The 18,950-nt window shown below is 38.0% G+C and overlaps 1 protein-coding gene across 4 annotated transcripts in view; it reads right to left on the bottom strand.

Moving 5' to 3' along the window:
• Window positions 1-18,950, bottom strand: part of LOC119790380 (beta-1,3-galactosyltransferase 1-like) — a 232,731-nt gene that overhangs the window by 166,961 nt on the left and 46,820 nt on the right. For 3 of the 4 annotated variants that reach the window (XR_005281716.1, XM_038295918.1, XM_038295920.1), the window contains exon 2: window positions 11,068-11,202. The gene's annotated coding sequence lies outside the window, so the exon portion shown is untranslated. Of the gene's footprint in view, window positions 1-25; window positions 157-11,067; window positions 11,203-18,950 lie in introns of all 4 variants that reach the window. The other variant, XM_038295919.1, reaches the window with a different exon arrangement.

Below are 18,950 nucleotides of genomic sequence, written 5' to 3'. Positions count from 1 at the left end.
ACACTCGATGCTGAATCAAGCTCACCTCAAGCGCCACCGAGATGAAGAAAGTGACAAGGCTGGTCTCCCTTTATAGATCACCCTTCAGGTCCACTGCGTGTCAGCTCTTTGGGTTTTCCAATTAAGGGTAGAAACAGCCAAGAGGATGTTGGAGTCCTAGCCAAGAAAAGTTTGGAAATAGTCAAAGCTAAATAAACGAGAGAAGAAGGCAGTGGAAACGTCACTAGTTGAGCCCAACCTTTCATGGAAACCAGATTGGGACCTTTAAACGTCAAGGTTTTAACCACCCGAGTATAAAAGTGTCATATAAACTGTAGTAATTATCGTCTGACTAGATGACACGCAGGTTTTTTGGGTAAGAGGTGTCGTTACCAACACAGCGTTGTGTTTGTGGACAATGTCCCTGTACTGGCAGAGTGGAGGGTGGTAATTATCCAACCAGAGGGGATTATGTTGGGGTTATGTTTCTTAGACAGGGGGCTCAGAGTCCAAACATTGGTTTCAGGGGAAGCAGTGTGTTTTTCTGCCTGGTCTTGGAACCACAGACCACTTCAAACCAGTTTAGGGACCAGCAGAGTTCTACCAGCTCCCTCCTGCTCAGACCTACAGTATGTATTTAGCTTCTCTACGTCTCAGTCCAGCATTGTCAAGGAGAAAAGGGTGATTTGCCCTTTTCAGATCTGTGGAGAATGTTCTACCTCAACTGGATGAGGACAGTATCTAGGGATCTTTCTCACAAGGAAGCGGCAAATAGACCAGGAGAAATAAGGATGCTGCTCAGGTCCGTCATTGAGAAGTGAGAACTGAGCTAAAACACAAAGTTCTTGATTTAATGTATCTCCAGCTTTATGTCCCTATCCATACTTATGGCTATGAAATTGGGGTCATGACCAAAATAATGAAATCCTGGACTTAAGAGGCTGATATGAGCTTCCTTCACAGGGTGGAAAGGCATTCCCTTAGAGATGGGGCAAGCGACTCAACCAACAGCAGGGACTTCACCACATTAGGCAAGTGTTTCAGATGCGTCCCTCAGGCAGTGCTCCAGGAACATCCCACCAAAAGGAGGCCCAGGACAAGCTGGGGGGATGTCGTCTCCATTGGACATGGAGCGCCGCCGGCTTCCCCCAGAGGGGAGGCGGGGCTTGGGAGAGAGAGAGATGGAGAGAGGATCTCTGTGCTAAGACTTCTGGCCCCGCAAGCCAGGATAAGAGGCTGATATTTGGCCTTAACAGATGCCTGTTGTATTTCATGTTTTATCGATTCAATGTTTCCACTTTAATAATGGATGAAACTGCAGTTTGTTTTAAAACAAGCATAAACAATATTGAGAGACGCTCCATTTGGACGTTTTATGGTGTTATTTTATTTATCGGCCTCTTTAAAGCATACCTACGCTCTTAAACCTGCTTCACTTTGTGGCGGCTCGACAATTTATGAGGCAGAAAAATATTGTGTTATCCGCAGGAAATTCCCCCGAGTGCTCTAGGTTACCTTTATTACCCTTACTGAAACACTCTGAGGAGTCAGCCCAGATTTTTCATCTTAATATGACGACATATTTAGATTTAGAGAACAAAGAGTCTCGTGCTGGCATGTTAGGGTAACAAAGTGATGAGTTTAAAGGTACCGCTAATTCCTGAAGGGTGTGGTTTTAGAATAAACCTTCAAGAAGTGATGATGCCACGCTGGAGCATTCAATATGCAAAACTAAATCTAGTGTCTGTATTGAGTTGTAAACATATTTCCATTGGGTTCGAGTAGGTGATGAATGAAGAGTGAAAAGCAATTGGAGGAGGAAATATCAGGCAGAAAGATTGTTCAGGGAAACGCGGATTGATGTGTGCGAGGTAGTTTGTATGCAGCGGTGGACGGAGGCGGAGGGAACTGATTAGCAGCAACATCTTGTGCCAAACTACTTCTTAGCTGCACTGATTTCACACTGCTTTCTGTATTCATGTATGCATGGAGCCACAGCAGAGGGTGAGTGGGGGTGCAAAACAGCATCTTTTTCCTTCAGACGCTCTCCACATCCCTCCTTTTCAGTATGCACTCTTTTCTGCCACCTCCAAAGTTTTTATTCCGTCGCCCGTTCCGGTTCGATATCGTCAATAGCAATGTTCTGAAAATCCTGATTTTTGTCCTTTTATTGTGTGTTTGGATCCTACTGTGGAAGCATCATGTTGTGTCCTTGCCTTTTTTTTCTTCTTTTTGATTTTTCATCCCACTCGGAGTCCTCCTGCTGAGGAGGACCAGTCTTAATGGAAAGAATAACAAAATTACCTTGAGAGGGAGCAAAACATCTCTGAGTGGAAGCAAACTGCTGTGCGGTGGTGCATCATCATCATCATCAGGCTTTCAGCCTCTCTGCTCAATTATTGTCCTCGTTTTTGATGGTGGTTAGAAAAAGACAACAATGAACATCTCTGTTCTGACTACAGAACTGAATGATTTCATTGTTTGACGCCTGCTTCAGTAATTGCAGGAACTAAAAGAAAAATGCCTGACTTAGGTGTTACTTTTCTATTTTTCACTTTAAATCTGTGTGTCTTATGGTTGTATATATTTAGGAGACAAACTTGCCTAAAATTCATTTTCTCACTTTATATGAATCATAAAAGACTTTTTTTCAGTTACTTTTATTTAGAACTTCCAAATCTATATTTTTTATTAATTTTGATAAGTTCAAGATAAAAATATGAATCCCTAATCTATTGATGGGTATTCTTTTGCCCATGTCAATGACTCAGTGAAGTGTTTCACCTGGGAAAAAAACAAAATTCATTGTTTTTCTTCTATTTTTTTTTTTTTTTTGTGTAACACAACAACAAACACTGGAAAAACGATCTAGAAATAAGTAAAAATGTCTTAAATTAAGTGTATTTACCCTAGTATTTTTACTCTTAAAATAAGATAATTAGATAAAATGCAATGAAATAAGACAACGCAATCATGTTTTTTTTATTTTAACTGTAAATTGTTTTGTTCCATTGGCAAAATGTTTCTTTTACCTTCTCAATTCAAGAACAAATTCACTTATTTTAAGAAAAAAATAATGACTTATCTAGATTTAGATTTTTTTCAGTGAAATCTTTGGTACTTGTCTGATTTTTTTTTTCCAACCAAGTCAAACAACAAGTCAAAGGATAAATTTCTCGACTCTAATGGAATTTATTTAGCGATTTTTAAGTATGCAGACAGGAAAGTGGGTTACAAGAGAGGGGAGAGATATTTAGTAAGGGTCAGCAGGGCCCAGACTAAACCCCTATATGGGTCATGTGCTCTAAACTTTTTAAAGTGCAAGTCCAAGTCAATTCTCAAGTCCTTGGGGGCGGAATCCGAGGTCAAGTTTCAAGTCTTTTGTTCAGTCTATTTATTTATTTTTTTTTTGCATTCTTCAAAATACTAAACTCAGCAAATAAAAAAATGACACTATTGAGAATTACTTTAAAATATTTAAAAATAAAGGTACCGTAACAATCCGTTGTTGAATTTATGAATTTTTTTAAGTTTTTGAACAATCTCAAGAGTTTTTGTGACGTTTGCTGTCCAGTGAGGGGATCCTTGTTCTAGGGCAGGGGTGTCAAACTGGTTCCAGAGAGGGCCGTGTGTCTGCTAGAACACCAGACTCCAGCCATTTAATCGAGTCCACAGGTCAACACTGAACTCCCTTAATGAGATGCCTGGAGGCACACGGCCCTTCCTAGAACCAGTTTGACACCACTCTGTTAGGAAACTTAGCTTATTTTGACCTAAAACAATCCAAAATTATTCAATGCAAAATTCAGCTTAAGAGAAATCCACATGGTCATCATTTCATACCAACAGTAGACACAACCAGGTTTGCGGTCTACAATATAAATAATTGGTATATTAATTCCAAAAAAGGTGAAAAAGTTAAAAAAACAATTCACTGGACTTTGTTTTCCAAGTTTGAAGACGTTTCGCTTCCCATCCAGGAAGCTTTTTCAATTCAAAACAGTCACACAAACTACAGCTAATCTGCAGAAAGTATACACAAAATACACTAAAAGGTACATTTTAAATGAATAGCTTATATGTGTAACGTTAAAAGACTGAATTATAAGCAAAAACATTACAAGACAAAGTAAAACAACTATATGACTTATGTTGAAAAAATGTAATGGCTGATGCATGACGTCCACTTCACTGGACACATGGTTAATCGTAATTTTCTACATATTAAACAAAACAAATGTATATTTCAAACCTTAGACGTTACTGTAAATCATATTTTTTTAACCTGTTGGGTTCTTCTACAATAGAAGGATTGAGAGAATATGCCAGCAGTGGTCGACAGGTGTTGCTGATTGTTGGCCATCTTGGATTCAGAGGAAAGTTACTTGCAGTTACAATGACTGACCACTTAGTTGACCTCAATGGAGTGGGGCAGCAGAGAGCATTCTAGACACCAATATGCAGTTTCACTATAGAAACCATAGAATTAATGAGTTAATTTACTTTTTAGTAGCTGTCCACTACAGTGACAGCACCAGAGGTCAGAGAATCCATTCATAAACAGTAATATGATCATTGCTTCCTCCTCTGGTGTTAGGATGCTACACCGCACTTATCTAATCTAAGAAAAACTTTTCAGACTTTCTGCTTAGTAAACAAACAATTAAAATGACAGAATATCCCACATCTTCACCACCACGAACGTTCAAATTTGTTCGCTTCGCCTATAATATTTTAACATAAAAGATAATTTAGTTGTAATCTACAGATTTGCCACTAGATGTCACTGAATTTCTGAGCTGAGATTTTTGATAAGATAAGCCTTTCGAAAATAAAAGTTTATATGGATTATTTTGGTTCCATCTGGGAGGCAGGAGTCACGGCCAGCCTGCTGATGATCCCTTTAAGCCAAGTTGGAAGCTACTCCCGACACTTCTGGCTACAATTAGAGAAGAGGGGACTTAGAGCAGCTACTGCTTTCTGGAGGGCTTTAAAAAAACAAAAACAGCCCACACATAGAAAGCTTCCCTCTGAGCTTTACAGCACTACATTCAACACTAGCCGTAATGACAGCCTTGGCACCAGCCCTAATGCTCTCCCTCTCTCTACCACATTTGTTAACACAGGAACATAAACACACAATCTGCTTCTGTAGAAACTCACTTGTTTCTGATGTTTGGTCATTTTGTCTTACAGGATCCAAACACTACAGAAATAAATTTAAATGTTTAATTTAGGCACGCAGAATAAATCACGTCAAAATAATTACACTTTACAAAGAAAATGCTGTATATTTCATGATGCAAACGTGTGATCTCCATAGGCAGTCGCTCATGGCTGCAAACTTGAATGGCTGCAGGTCAAACAGGAAGCTTCCAGTTTCTTTGCCCCCCCACCGCCTCCCTGCTGCATTCAGAGGGAATCAATACATCAATAATTCGAAACGCCCCAACTTAGCCGTTTTCTTCCTGCTGAGCTTACATGAGAACCATTTTCTTTTTATCCACTAACATCATTCTGTCTTGCCGACAGACGGATCGTCAGGAAGGAAGGCTTCCATGCTGCTTAAAGCTCTCTGTAAATGAGAGCTTTTCACATCCAGTAGATTTCAAAAGTTCTTCCAATGTGTCAAAACAAAGTAAAGCATAATTCTGAAGTGGAAGGAAAAGGTTATTGGGTTGTTTCACAAAAGCTGGGGCGTGCACCACTTTACTTTCTGACTGAAGGTTGTCGAAGTGTGCTGGAGAGGAAGAAACAATACCTCAGGAGAGCGTTACAAAAATGCAACTTAGTGTGACAGCTACACACCAGACAGACAGTGCATTAGTCAGAGAAGCAGCAAGGTGCAAGAATCATTCAAAACTAGGGGTCAACTATTTGCCAAAAAGGAAAATTGCGATTATTTTCAACCAATATTGCGATAACAACTTTATTGTGATTTTCCTTTGCACTAAGCACAAGAATGTCTATGTTTTACTCCAAGGTTTTTTCATTACCTTAAAAGCCTGCATGTCCAGCATTGGCGGCCGGCCCATAGGGGGCGCTGGGGCACCGCCCTCCCTGATAAGGAGAGAGAAACGTAAAATATATTTTTACAAATTAACTCATAAATGTCAGTTTTACTCTCTAGAGTGTGTACCTATAAGCAAAACAAATTATATAAACTACATTTCCCTACCTACTGTCATTAATTTGTGGATTTCCACAGACAGACTCCTACCGTCTCTGTCTTGGGGCTCTGATCAGACTGCCCCACATGTGCAAAGAATCTGCCAATCATGTACTATTGCTAGGTCAATTTAATAATTTAATGGCCAATCAGCGTCTCAGAATTTTATGGTCTTGGGGCTCTGAAAATACTGCCCTTTAACAGGCTTCTGCACCCAAGCGCAGGTGCAGACAATTAGAGGGACGGTGGCGAACGTAACGAGTGAGGTGCAGCTTCCACCAAATTTTATCTACCCGTTTGCCAGAAGAACATCCCTGTTGTAGGATATGAAAGTTTCATGTCATGGTTATTGTGACCAAAATCATCACTGTTACTGTTATTATATAGTAAATTAAATCATTACTGTTAAATTGTATTTATTGTCCAATTGTTTGTTTGAATTCTTATTCTGGATTAGTTGGAGACATACACTAGGCTATATCAGCCCCACCAAAAATATTTTTCACCAGCCGCCACTGATGTCCAGAATCTAGTGTTGCAGAACTTTACTGTAACTTGAATGAAAAAGTTCCTACTTCTACTATAAAGCATAGATCTAGGTGTTAGCTTCCCTTCTGTGCGACTGCATTTCCACTTTAATCATATAAACGCCACCTAAGGGCTGGAGGGATAAAATTAGTGTCTTAGTCTTGTTAAATGTATTGTGACTAAAATGCAATTAATTACGCAGCCCTAGTTGAAACAACAATTATTAATCGTTCACACCACAAATCTAGAATTTTATGTTAGAGATTCAGCAAAGAAGGAAACTAAGCAACATTTAAATGGTTCAGATCAAAGGAGGCCTAGTCAACGTCCAGAGCAAGGTTTAAATTGTTTTGAAATATTCATAGATTTTTTTTATTTTATTTTATTTATTATTTATTTGATCATTTATTTTTTTTATTTTATTTAATTTCTGACTAGTTTAGTTAAAATTTTTTGAACATGTTTAGTTACAGGCTGTTTTTTTTTTTTTAGTTTCACTTATAGTTTGAGTGTTTTTTTGTGCTTTTTTTTTTGTAATACAACTGAAACACCTGGGACTATATAAAATCAAAGACAAAAAAAAAAAAGAAAAAGAAATAAATAATAAATAAAGAAATAAAATCCCAGATAAGGATCAAGGATAAGGATCATCTGCTGGAACAAAAAAAAAGCAAAAACAGCAACCGGAAACTTGACCCCATTATCATCTCATTATGATAAACACACACACACACACAAAAAAAAAAAAAAAAACCACATGCTCGCCTAAAATTTGGTTCGTTTTAATTGGTTTTGTAAACTCTTTCCGTATTTATATATATATATATATATATATATATATATATATATATATATATATATATATATATATACATACATACATACATACATACATACATAGTCCAATTTTTTTTTGTTTATTGCATAGTCCATTTTTTTTTTTTCCACTTGGTGGATTTTTTTCCAAATCTAGTTTTCAAAATCTAAATGCAAGTGACAATATGGGGTATATTCTACCAACCTATTCCGCAAACATGCAAAAATAAAGCTAGACTTAGGGACATTAAAGTAAAGAAGGATTAAATACATTTGCACTCTGCACTTTTCAGATTTAAAATTTTTTATTTTCACAAAAAAAAAAAAAAAAAAAAACACTTTATAATTTTCCTTCTAAACATTATTACACAAAATTATTTGTTGTTCTGTCAAATGGAATCATAATTAAACACAGTAAGCTTTGCAGCGAAATGGCAAAGTATATAAAGAAGTTTAAACAGTAGGAATACTTTTGAGAATCAATGTGGCAGTGAGAAACTGAGTGCCCACTGAGATAAGTACGGTTCCTCATTGGGAAACTTGTTTTAACAGCTTGAAGCATCTCCAGAGGAAGAAGAATGTTGCATCTTTCTAACAAACATTTCTTCATTTTCACTTCAGAGACTTCAGAACAAAAAGGTTTCCAACACAGATGCTCTCTAACCCAGTCACTCCAGACACTCGATGGCTCATTAGAGTAATCATGTTTCACAATTCCTGGAAAACCTAATCTTCAGGAACCCAGTGGTGAAAAAATTATCAATCGCAGATGCTGTGCGTCCCCACAGGGACGTACGACAAGCATCAGGGTTAACCACCCATGGCTTTGCATTGGTAGATGAACATGAGCTATCTGCATCTGAACAGAGCAACAAACCACACAGGAGGCCATTACAGAGGGAGCCGTAACGCCAGCCCTCCCTGGTACCGCCGGCTTCTTTTGATTTATCATCAGGCTGCTCTGCGCACCGTACAGAGCAGAAGCCATGCTGATGTGTCCCCAGAGTCACTCTGCAATAAAATGAACAGTCATTGTTTTCTCACACAGCTAAACAAATTGCTTCATCAAAGCCACAACATGGGTCTTCCACCTTTAGCCATTTATCTGAGAGAGAAAAAGAAGTAGGGACCAAAGTAAGGCCTCCGGCTTCCCTTAAAGGAGAGTCTGGCAGACGTTCAATGTCTCCATGTTTTACCAAAATAAAGTACTGACAAGCCGGGGGCGTGTTAACACACCCACGCCACTTGGGCCTCATGTTTTATCCAAACTGAACATCTTTCTGGGAAACACAGCTCACATGTGTCACTGTTGCCCCAATTGAAGATCATGTGATGAAGTCTCGGCAGCGGCTCCCTCCTAAAAATAAGGGATCCATAAATGAACGACGGTGCTTTGGGGAATAAATCAGAGCAGTTGCTGGTTGAATTCAAATAACCGGGTTAACCTTCGCTAACAAAGTTCCCAATGACTTTCCAAAGCGCAGTGCGAGCGAGAGGGCTCACTGTAATTCTCCATTTACACCCAGCTGTTCTTTTAATAATTTCCCACTCGTGTGCTCACAGCTTTTGTGTATCTAATTAGGATGAGACTTGTGAGGACAGTTTGAATTTCATTCTATTACCACAAAGGGCTTTAATTTCATGTGCCGAATAATGGGGTCCATGTTTTTGGGGAAAAGTGTGAAATCCTGAAATTTTGTGTTTTCATTTTTAATTTAAAAGGAAGAAAAAGCTGCAATCCATTTAAAGAATATTTCATCAAGTAAAAAAACTTGGTGTGCATTCGTTTCTGACACCCTAAATAAAAGCCGGTGGAACATTTACTTTAAGAAAACACACCTTAAGAAAACTTGGACCAACTGAAAGTCTGCATTCAAACAGGAAGGTGACCCCAACATTCAGCCAGAGCTTCAGCGAAACAGATCTGACTAAAGGTTAACCCAGAGTCAGAACGGCCCAGTCAAAGTTCACATCCAATCAAGAATCCACAGTAAGGCTTGGAAATTGCTTTTCACTGACGATTCTCATCCGATCTAAGAGAACTAGAGTAATTCTTCAAAGAGCCGCCCTTGTTCATGTTGACATTAAGTGTTTGTGCGCCCTGCAAGTAATGCAAAGAACCCAAGCTCTAACCATCACAGCAAACAAGCAATTCCCCCCTATTGATCACATACATACATTATTTAAGGAGGCAACAAAAGACAATCTGTGTAAAGAAAATATTTGCTGTAAATTTTGCATCAGTCAGGAGAAATCGTCTTATATCCTTCATTCAGCTTCTAAGGAAACTGATCTAACCTTTAAGGTGTTGGATTGGGGCGAATTGCTTTAGGATTTAATCTAAAGTTTAAAAAAAAAGGATTAAGCTCAGAGATATAAAGATCCAGGGGTAAAAAACTGTAAGAATGTCTAATTAGTTATTTCAAATACAGTCGCACATTTTGGCTGATTTTGCTTTGCCATCACATCTAAACCACAAAATGTATTTCTTAGACTAAGACAGACTTTATTGTCATTTTGTTCCCACAGAGTGTTTCATTCAGTACAGCTCTCAAGACATTTCCATTTTCAATGTGCCGCAGTGATAAAATGTAAACATAGGACTGGTTTCTGATTTACAGTTCCAAGGCTTTTCAGCAATTACAACTGATAATTATGAACTGATAATGATTCAGAAACATTTAGTGAAACAGGACTTTCAGTAACAATTAAGTCAGTAATTTTCAAAAAAGGAAAAAGAGTTTCCTAGCAACAAAGTATTTTGATTATTTTAGTCTTTGCTTTTGCCATAAAAGAACATTTTAGATTAACACTTCTTTACCTCTTTACTCTTTGGGCCAATAAATGCAGTCCACACTGGGATATCTTCTCTGCCTTGCTGAAACCAAACCTAATCCCAGTAGGTTTCCAATTTCCAGTATGTTTGAACACTTATCCGCAGCTCAGTTATAGAGCTACAACCTACTCTATTATTGCACCAGTTGAGCCCTGCGGACAAACTGTGACCCAATCCAGTGATTTATAGGATCTATATTTTATGGGCGAAGCTGATTAATTCAGATGCCGTTTCTATGATTTATACCAACTTGTCAGAACAGAGTGGTCTATGTGAAGGTAGGGGAGTCCATACACGCCTGAAAATGAACTAACAAGCAAATGTTACCATAGATGGAAGCAACAAGATACACATGCAACTGTTAGAGCACCAAAGTTGGACAGTCAGAGTACTTTTTCATTGTGCACAGACACAAAAGAGAGGTGAGACAGCATAGAAATGAACAGACAAAATTACAGATGAACAGGTCGACATAAATGTCTGGGCAAAATGTGCAAATTAACAGACATTCAGAGAAGTGAATGGATAAAGAAATAATGGATATACAGCTAAAGCGAATAGATCGACTTCATAAAGCCTTTTGCAATAAATATTGACCCACCATGGAAGAAAAAAAATAAAGTGAAGAAATGCACACACAAAAACACAGATCTGTGGCTAACGATTAGTCAAATCCATGGCCAAGTGGCACCTCAACAAAGTAAGGCTGGATCTGAATATCTCAAATTGTAGCTCTTACCTCCTATCCCTTCACCTTCTGCGAGGTCAACAGTAAGAACTCGATCCAGGGATCTTCAGGCTGCCTCACTGAATCCAAAAAGCCTTCACCCTTATGGACGTCATTACGCTATGGGTACACACATGTTTGATGAACCTTCAAGAAAATCACAATAAAACACAAGAGTTACACAAATGTAGTTAAAGGCCAAAGTGCTTTCTTTAAAAAACACAAAACATATGAAGGCGAGAACATTAGCTGCATCACACAGAGTACAATAATGTATATTTTGTAAACACTGTGTGGTGGGCTGTGCCTTTACGTCAGGTCACACAAAGGATTGTGGGCAACCATATGTCTCCAAGTGGCAACTAGAGGCGTTAGGCGATCACTATGCTAACTGCATTGGCGTTAGGAAGCATACTGCTTCCTGGTCCAAGCTCCTCTCAAAGTGCCAGAACTTTTCAAATGGCACTCTCTATGTGGACCGCTGACACAAATTAGGCATCACTTAAGTGTCCTTACTGATTTTGAGATATTGGATTCGATCCTAAGGTTCAGTCAGACTAGTCTTCTCACTAAGCCAAAGTCACACCATTAAGAAAACAGTTGACGTGCCACAAACTGCAAAATCGTCCCGCTAACGGGGAAAGGCAAGCCAGACAGGACACAGGCAGGAAGAATAATAAGGGACAGAATCAGCCTGGCTGAGAGTCATGTTGTGTCCAGTTCCTTTTGTGGTTACAAACGAGGATCCAGGACATAAACCAGAGTGTGAAAACTTGAACCAACTTTTCATGGTGAATATAATCAAACACTGCAAGCTTGTTCATCTTTTACATTTTTAAAGTCGTAGGGAAGCAGCTGTTTGAACGGTTCCAGTTCCGAATTCTCCCGAGTGGTGCCCGACTTTACACAAGTGAATCGAGTGAATGTGATTGGTCAAATATCAACGGCGCGGGATTGTTGTGGCGGAAGGTTTGCAAGCAAATTTGGTTGAGGCCAGTTTGTCAGAAGGATCTTGCTAACCGGTTAGCAACTTAGTGCTAGTAGGTTCCCAATGGATAATTACATTGGGACCAAGTAGTACTTCGCAACGACACTGTCAAGGAACGCTATGGACAAGGAAAACACGCAAAAGGAGCAGAGTTTTGTGTTGGAGGTCGTGGATGAGTCTCCACCGTCATAATTTTTTTATTCAGAGGAGGAAAGCGGAACAAAGTTGTTGTGGAAGAGGACGCCAGGGCAGCAGAAGCTTGGTTTGGTGTAGAAGGCCTACAGCCGTACATGTTTGAGCCCTTGCCTCGCAACGCTGCCAGTTCTGTTAGCTCTACGCCTGCTGAAGACACAGACGTCCATCCCCGTGAATACTGGGGCGGAACTCAATTGGTTAAGTATATTATTCTTATTCCTCCCATATATTAGCTGCGACATATGAATCAAGATGTTATGAGTGAAAAATTTGATTGACAGATGACCGTTGATATATGATTGGCTGAATTTAGGTGTACCAGCTGACATATACCTAACTGGCCTTCATCAGATAAAGAAAACAAACAGATTTTAATACAGGATTTTTCTTTTTTTTTTTTTATAGAAATTTTCTAACTTTTTGGACAATATGGTCTGATAAAGACTACATTTAAATACATGTTTAAGCCAAAATTATTTGAAATTTAAATATGACTTCCCTACGGCTTTGAAGACATTTTCAGTTTTTTGAAATGTATTGAACTGTGTTCCTTCTAAATATCTCAGGGTAAACTTGTCTGAAATGGCATGTTCCTCAATGACGTTTAGATCTAATTAGATCTTTTTGATAAAATTCCAATTTCTGCCAAACCTTTCTAATGCACCTTCCTGGCAAAGTCATTGGAAAAAGAGGGAGACACTTCTGCAGGGGAGTACAGTCTCACTTTTGGACAAACCGATCACCGTTCAGTCAGTTGCTGATGAGCTTCTAGGACTGATTGATGGGGGTCAACTCAACTAGATGCCTTTTTCTCTTGCACTCCATCGCACCTGAAAATATTTCTATGAAACTGCAGATGTTACCACCTATAGAAGCCCTTACATGTTGCCAAGATTAAAGTCAAGAAACTCATTGGACACACAGCAGTTTGCAACAGAATCAAACTTACCTTTTCACATTTCACACATTGCTCTGATTAAACCAAAGCTCAGTCAAACTTTGTTTTCAACCTGATTTCATCCTGGTCTGAACATTACAAAGACTCCGTCTGCGAGCCCCAGATTCTCGCTGCTGCTTTCCAATCCAGAAAGGACCTCTTCCTCACAGAGCTTTGCACATGAAAGAGCCGTCTCCCACTCGTCCAATTAATATAAATTGTGATGTCACACGGCGCACATCTGAAGACTTGCGTCCATGCCTGACTTCTGTCTGTTTCTCGTAATTACCATGTCACACTGGCTGCACAAGGTGTTCAGATAATGTTCCAAAGGGGCTGTCATGAAAAGGCTAAAAATCCAGCCAGGGACGGGGAAATAGTGAGGATTTCATGCCAGTATTTCACACCTCGCTAAGCAGGGAAAAAGGCATTGCTCTGGCGTGATTACAACAGATGGTGACCTGCCTCTAAAACAACCAGAGATGAGAGGAGGCAGAATTAAAATGATGTTTGGATGCACTTCTTTTGAGCATGATTCACCCATCCTTCCACACGCACCCACACATGCACACCTTTTCCTGCATTTTTCTTTTTGAAAACTCTGCTGTCAAATTATCTTTTTCGTCAGCTTGATCAAAATGTCAAGTTCCTCCAAGAGACGTCACTTCAAAAATAGCTTCAAAGTTGAGATTCCTCAAAGCAGCAGCGCCGACACCAAGGTGTTGGAAATGAACTCCACGGTTCTGGTCGATGGAAACCAATAAGGTGACAGGCATTAGCTGAAAGCGCGTTTAAACCTCGTCTTTAATTGCTTCTGAGTGCAACACTGTATAGAGCTTTATAAAGGCATACAGTGGAGATTACGCTGCTAATCTCTTCCGACAACCACATGGATATTGATTATTAAAGGCCAAACCTTTCATCCAGAGGTGCACGATGGAGACGCCTTGGTGCAGGAAATCTAGATTTGCTTCCCCTTCGGATTTTTTAAAAGAAAAGAAGTTTGAATACTCTGTAAAACATTTTAATATTAGCAGCATTCGTTCAGAGATTTTAGTAAATACAGATAACATGTAGCTCTAACAGTACTTTTAAGAAGGCTGTCAATATGAAAGAGTTCAATTCATGTTATCATTGCCCATTTTTTTACACTTTAAAAAAGTAGAATATTTAAAGTATATTAGGGGTGTGATTGATTGATCGATCCATTGACTTTATTGATCCCACAGTGGAGATCAGCGTTACATCAGCTCATATAGTCAAAAGACGCGAATGTGCCAAAGGAAGATAAAGGTGCATCGGATATATACAGCAGGGCTTGATGTTAACCATCGCCCGATCGCCCGGGGCAAGTGGTTTTTATTGTCGGGAGAGTACAAATTTCATTGCATTTGCCCGCCGGGCAAGTGCAATGATCGCAAAAAAATATATTTATCACTAAAAATGACTTTAAAATCACAGACATTCGCTGAAAACGACCCACAAGCGTTGCCGGCTGCATTTTTGTTGTTTTGTACACATTCTCGCGTGATTTCAAAAAGCTGCGTAATTTTCCGCCAGATGACGTGATTTTTGTCCGGCGCGAATCAGACGCAATTTTTTCGACCTGGCAGGCTAAAAAACAACAACAAGGCTATTTTACCCTCCACCCATTTCACCCACCACCCAGATAATCCTTGATTAAAAATTATTTGTCAGGGATTAGGAAAATTGGCATAATTGTATGCCATGCGCACAGTGTAAATATGGCTATCATATGGCGGTCTTCTGTACAGTGAGGAAGGTCATACATTAAAAAATGTTCATTAAATTTTTTTCTTTTAGACATCGGAGAGGTGCATTTAAATGTTAGAGCTGAACATGTTAAATTGGTGACCTGTTATGTTATTATTATTGTCCTGTTGCTGCATTTATTTTGTCAGGGAAAACTAATCCTGAGTCAGTTAAAAGTCAGGGAATTCTGAAATTATGTAAGACTGTGGAAACCCTGTATAAAATAACTATGTATAATGATTCTCTAGAAAAGTCACATTATATTAATAGTATCATCTTGTATAAACATACTGTGACTCTAAAATAAAAGTTATTCATTTGTGACATTGACTTCTGTCTTGTGATTTATCTTAAGTTTTTAACCTGTCAAGATTTTTTTAGATTGTTAGATTTTTAACATTACAATTTATATGTTGTATTTCAAGCACACAACAGTTTAAAGCAAAGGTTAGTTTGAAAAGAATGTGCAGGAAGGATTGAAAAGCATGTTAACACGGTAATGTAGGCTTGAGTTCATTATCTGACGCATGCATATACACACCAGGAACCTAGAAACTTAAAAATACTGAATTACAAAAAAAACATTTAAAAAACAAACATGTTTCATTGATATATATACAAAAATGAATATTAGGAACTACATTTATCAAACATTATACTGGGCAAGTAAAAATTGTTTCTGGGCAAATGAAATCTTAAAGTCACTTGCCCAAAGGGCAAGTGGTAAAAATCCTTAATGTCAACCCCTGTACAGTATATGAAGTGCGTCCACATATGACAAGTTATTTATTTATTTTTTTTGGATGGTGGCCAAGCTACTTTTTTGTCTGTGATCGATTATAGAGATATATTGTACATGCATCTTGCGTCATATTGACTCAGTGTACCATGCATCATTACGATTCATTACAAATTCTAAGTCCCTTACTCATCACTGCATTCTTTAGAATCTAGTAGGTTGGACATCACTAACAATTCGTAGAAAACAGCACTGGTATATCTTTATCTATAAAGCAATACTTGGTTAATTAATAATTAATGAATTTAAAGTAACCATGAAGAATGTGGTGATGGAGATATGTGCTTGTTTTTCCTGAGATGCTCAATGTGTTTTAACTTACTGCTCTGATTTTATTATGAAAAATGTAATATGTTGTAAATATGTATGAATTTCTTGTGGTTTGGCTGCTACCTTGGCCAGGTCTCTCTTGAAAAAGAGATCCTGAATCTCAATGGGACTTCCTGGTTAAATAAAGGTTAAATAAAAAAAATAATAAAGATAAAAAGTCTGGGGAGTGGCGGCCTAGTGGTTAGGGCATTACGCTTGAAGTCCAGAGATTCCAAGTTCAAGTCCCACTCCCACAGACTGCCACTCTGGGTCCCTGAGCAAAGACCCTTAACACCACACTGCTCCCCGGGCGCCGCACAATGGCAGCCCACTGCTCCCCAAGGGGATGGGTTAAATGCAGAGAGTGAATTTCGTTGCTCTGAACTAGTGACAATGTAATGACAATAAAATGCTGAAAAAAAAATATAAATAGTTGAACAGCAGTGGTCAGCAACATGTGGGGGAGGTGCTTTACTCTAAGCCTTTATTTAAGGCCAACAAAAAAATGTTGCTGTTAAAAAAAAAGATAAATATAACTTTTCCAGGACTAAAATCAAAGAAAACTACTCGAACTATAGTCGTTTTATGTAACTACTATACTTTTAGAAGAGTGGCGATTATATTACACAGTATGGAAGCACGTAAGTGCATATAATGCTTATTTTGTATAACACTTTACACCTGGATGTAAAATCTAAATAATCACATCTCAAAGAAAAGCACATAATCATCACCATCTAGTCTTTATTAATAGATCTCCACAATATCAAAGATAAAAGAAAGAAAATAGAAATTAATCATTACAACACTGCAAAAAATTTAAATCTCATTTTTTCTTAAAATAAGTGCATTCTTTCTTGAATTGAGGAGGTAAGTTAGACACGTTGCCAATGGAACAAGACAATTTACATTTAAAATAAGAAAAAAAACAATCGCATTGTCTTATTTCAAGTGCTTAATATCTATCTTATTTTAAGAGTAAAAATACTCATTCAGTTGGTAAATAACCTTATTTTCCTCCTCAAATTAAGGGTAAATACACTTAATTTAGGACATTTTTACTCATTTTTAGATTAGTAATGACTGTTTTCTTTATCGAAATGTTTAAAATGTTATTGTCTCTAGCACTATAAGCACGGATCCACAGGTTAGACAACGAGGTCAGAGGCAGCCCAGTCAACAGATCAATACAAGATCACACGTCAGGCTCTGGAAATCCGCACCTGAAGCTGAAAACCAGTGATTATGGCTTAAATCTTGGTGCCATGATTGACTCAGAGCTGAACCTTCAGAGGTACATAAAGGCAGTTACTAGGTCAGCCTTTTATCACCTGAAGAACATTTCCAGGATTAAAGGAATAATTTCTAGAAAAACTCTTCCATGCATTTTTTCTTGCAACAGTATCTTCATAGTTTTGCCTAAATAGCCCATCAGAGGTCCTGCCTCGCTCCTGTTCTCACTAGAACAAAGAAAGTAGAGCACATCAACCCGGATCTGAAATCCTTCAGATTATGGACTTTAAATCCTTCTGTTAGTCTATAAATCACTGAATGGATCAGTATAGAAGCAATTCGACTGCCTTATGTAGTCTTATTCGTGGCCTTATGCTTGCTTGGCAACACAGAGAATGCAGCATTTAGACAGGGTGTCTACATGCTGGAAGTCATGTACAAATCTTGGCAAAACGAGGGTTCCAAGTGGCTGACTCGCACGCAATCAGGTCATAAGTAAAAGAGATTGTGACAGGGCATCCTGTGGGGTAATATAGAAAGAAATTACAAAAAAAAATGTCAATCAATAAAAAAAAAAAAATCATCTATCATTATGTTTTATCCAAACTCAAGACCAAAGAATCGATTAATTAAAAAAAAAAATCATTTACAGATTAATCAATTTGCTAATTAATCTGTAGTTGCAGCCCAACTTAAAATAATGTAGTCTTCTAACAGGACTATGGAAGTGAGATATTGCATAATTTGATATTGCAAAGACAAGAAAAAAAAATGCTGCTCCTTTAATATAGGCAAGAAGATGAACAGTGACATCATCGACAAACTTTAGGAATATCTGCCGATCAGAACTCTGTCACACATTTTATCAAAAAGTCTTTCAGACTAATGTTTATTTTGGAAGCTGAACTTTTTAAAACCTTGTTTACCCTTTTTACCAGATGCTGGCTGAAGCTAACGGTCTTCATCCCTGATCTCAACTTTCAACTCATTGTTGAAAGCTTGGTAAGGACTTTTGATCTAATTTATCTAAACGACTTTAAGCTGCATCCATGATGGAAAAAAAAAAATCTTAAAAAGGGGTTTCATCCATGTTTTTAGATTCTATATTATAAATAGGGATGCACGATATTGGGATTTTGGCCGATATCCGATATGTCGATATTTTAAAACTCATGTAGCCGATAACCGATATCGATACCGATGTTAAAGCTGGACAAAAATAAGTAGTCATTGAAAATAGCAGTTTTGTTATCCATTTCTGACACTTTGAAAAATAATATACTCAAATATATTTTCATATGCTGATATCAAATTGATTTTTAAAAACGCGGTATCGATCTATTTTACTTTGAAAATCTCGTGAAATTTCATCGTTCTGTTACAAACTCTCGAGATATTTTGCAAATTCTTGTGAGATTTTGTTAGTAAAATAGATCGATACCGCGTCAATATATCAATATATAAAAATAAGGCAAAATTTCGTGCATTTTTGGGGGATTTCGTAGCATAACGATGACATATAGCAATATTTCATTAGTAAAAGAGATTGATATGGTGTTTTTAAATGGCAATATATCAGCATATGAAGATATTGGGATATTTTTATGTATCAATATTTTTTCCCTCGTCTTTAGAAGTTTTTAAGTCTGTAAAAAAGAAGT

Source organism: Cyprinodon tularosa, unplaced genomic scaffold (assembly GCF_016077235.1).
Source record: "Cyprinodon tularosa strain WSP-4 unplaced genomic scaffold, ASM1607723v1 ctg362, whole genome shotgun sequence".
NCBI classification, from domain to species: domain Eukaryota; kingdom Metazoa; phylum Chordata; class Actinopteri; order Cyprinodontiformes; family Cyprinodontidae; genus Cyprinodon; species Cyprinodon tularosa.
This window is presented reverse-complemented; position numbering and strand designations above follow the sequence as displayed.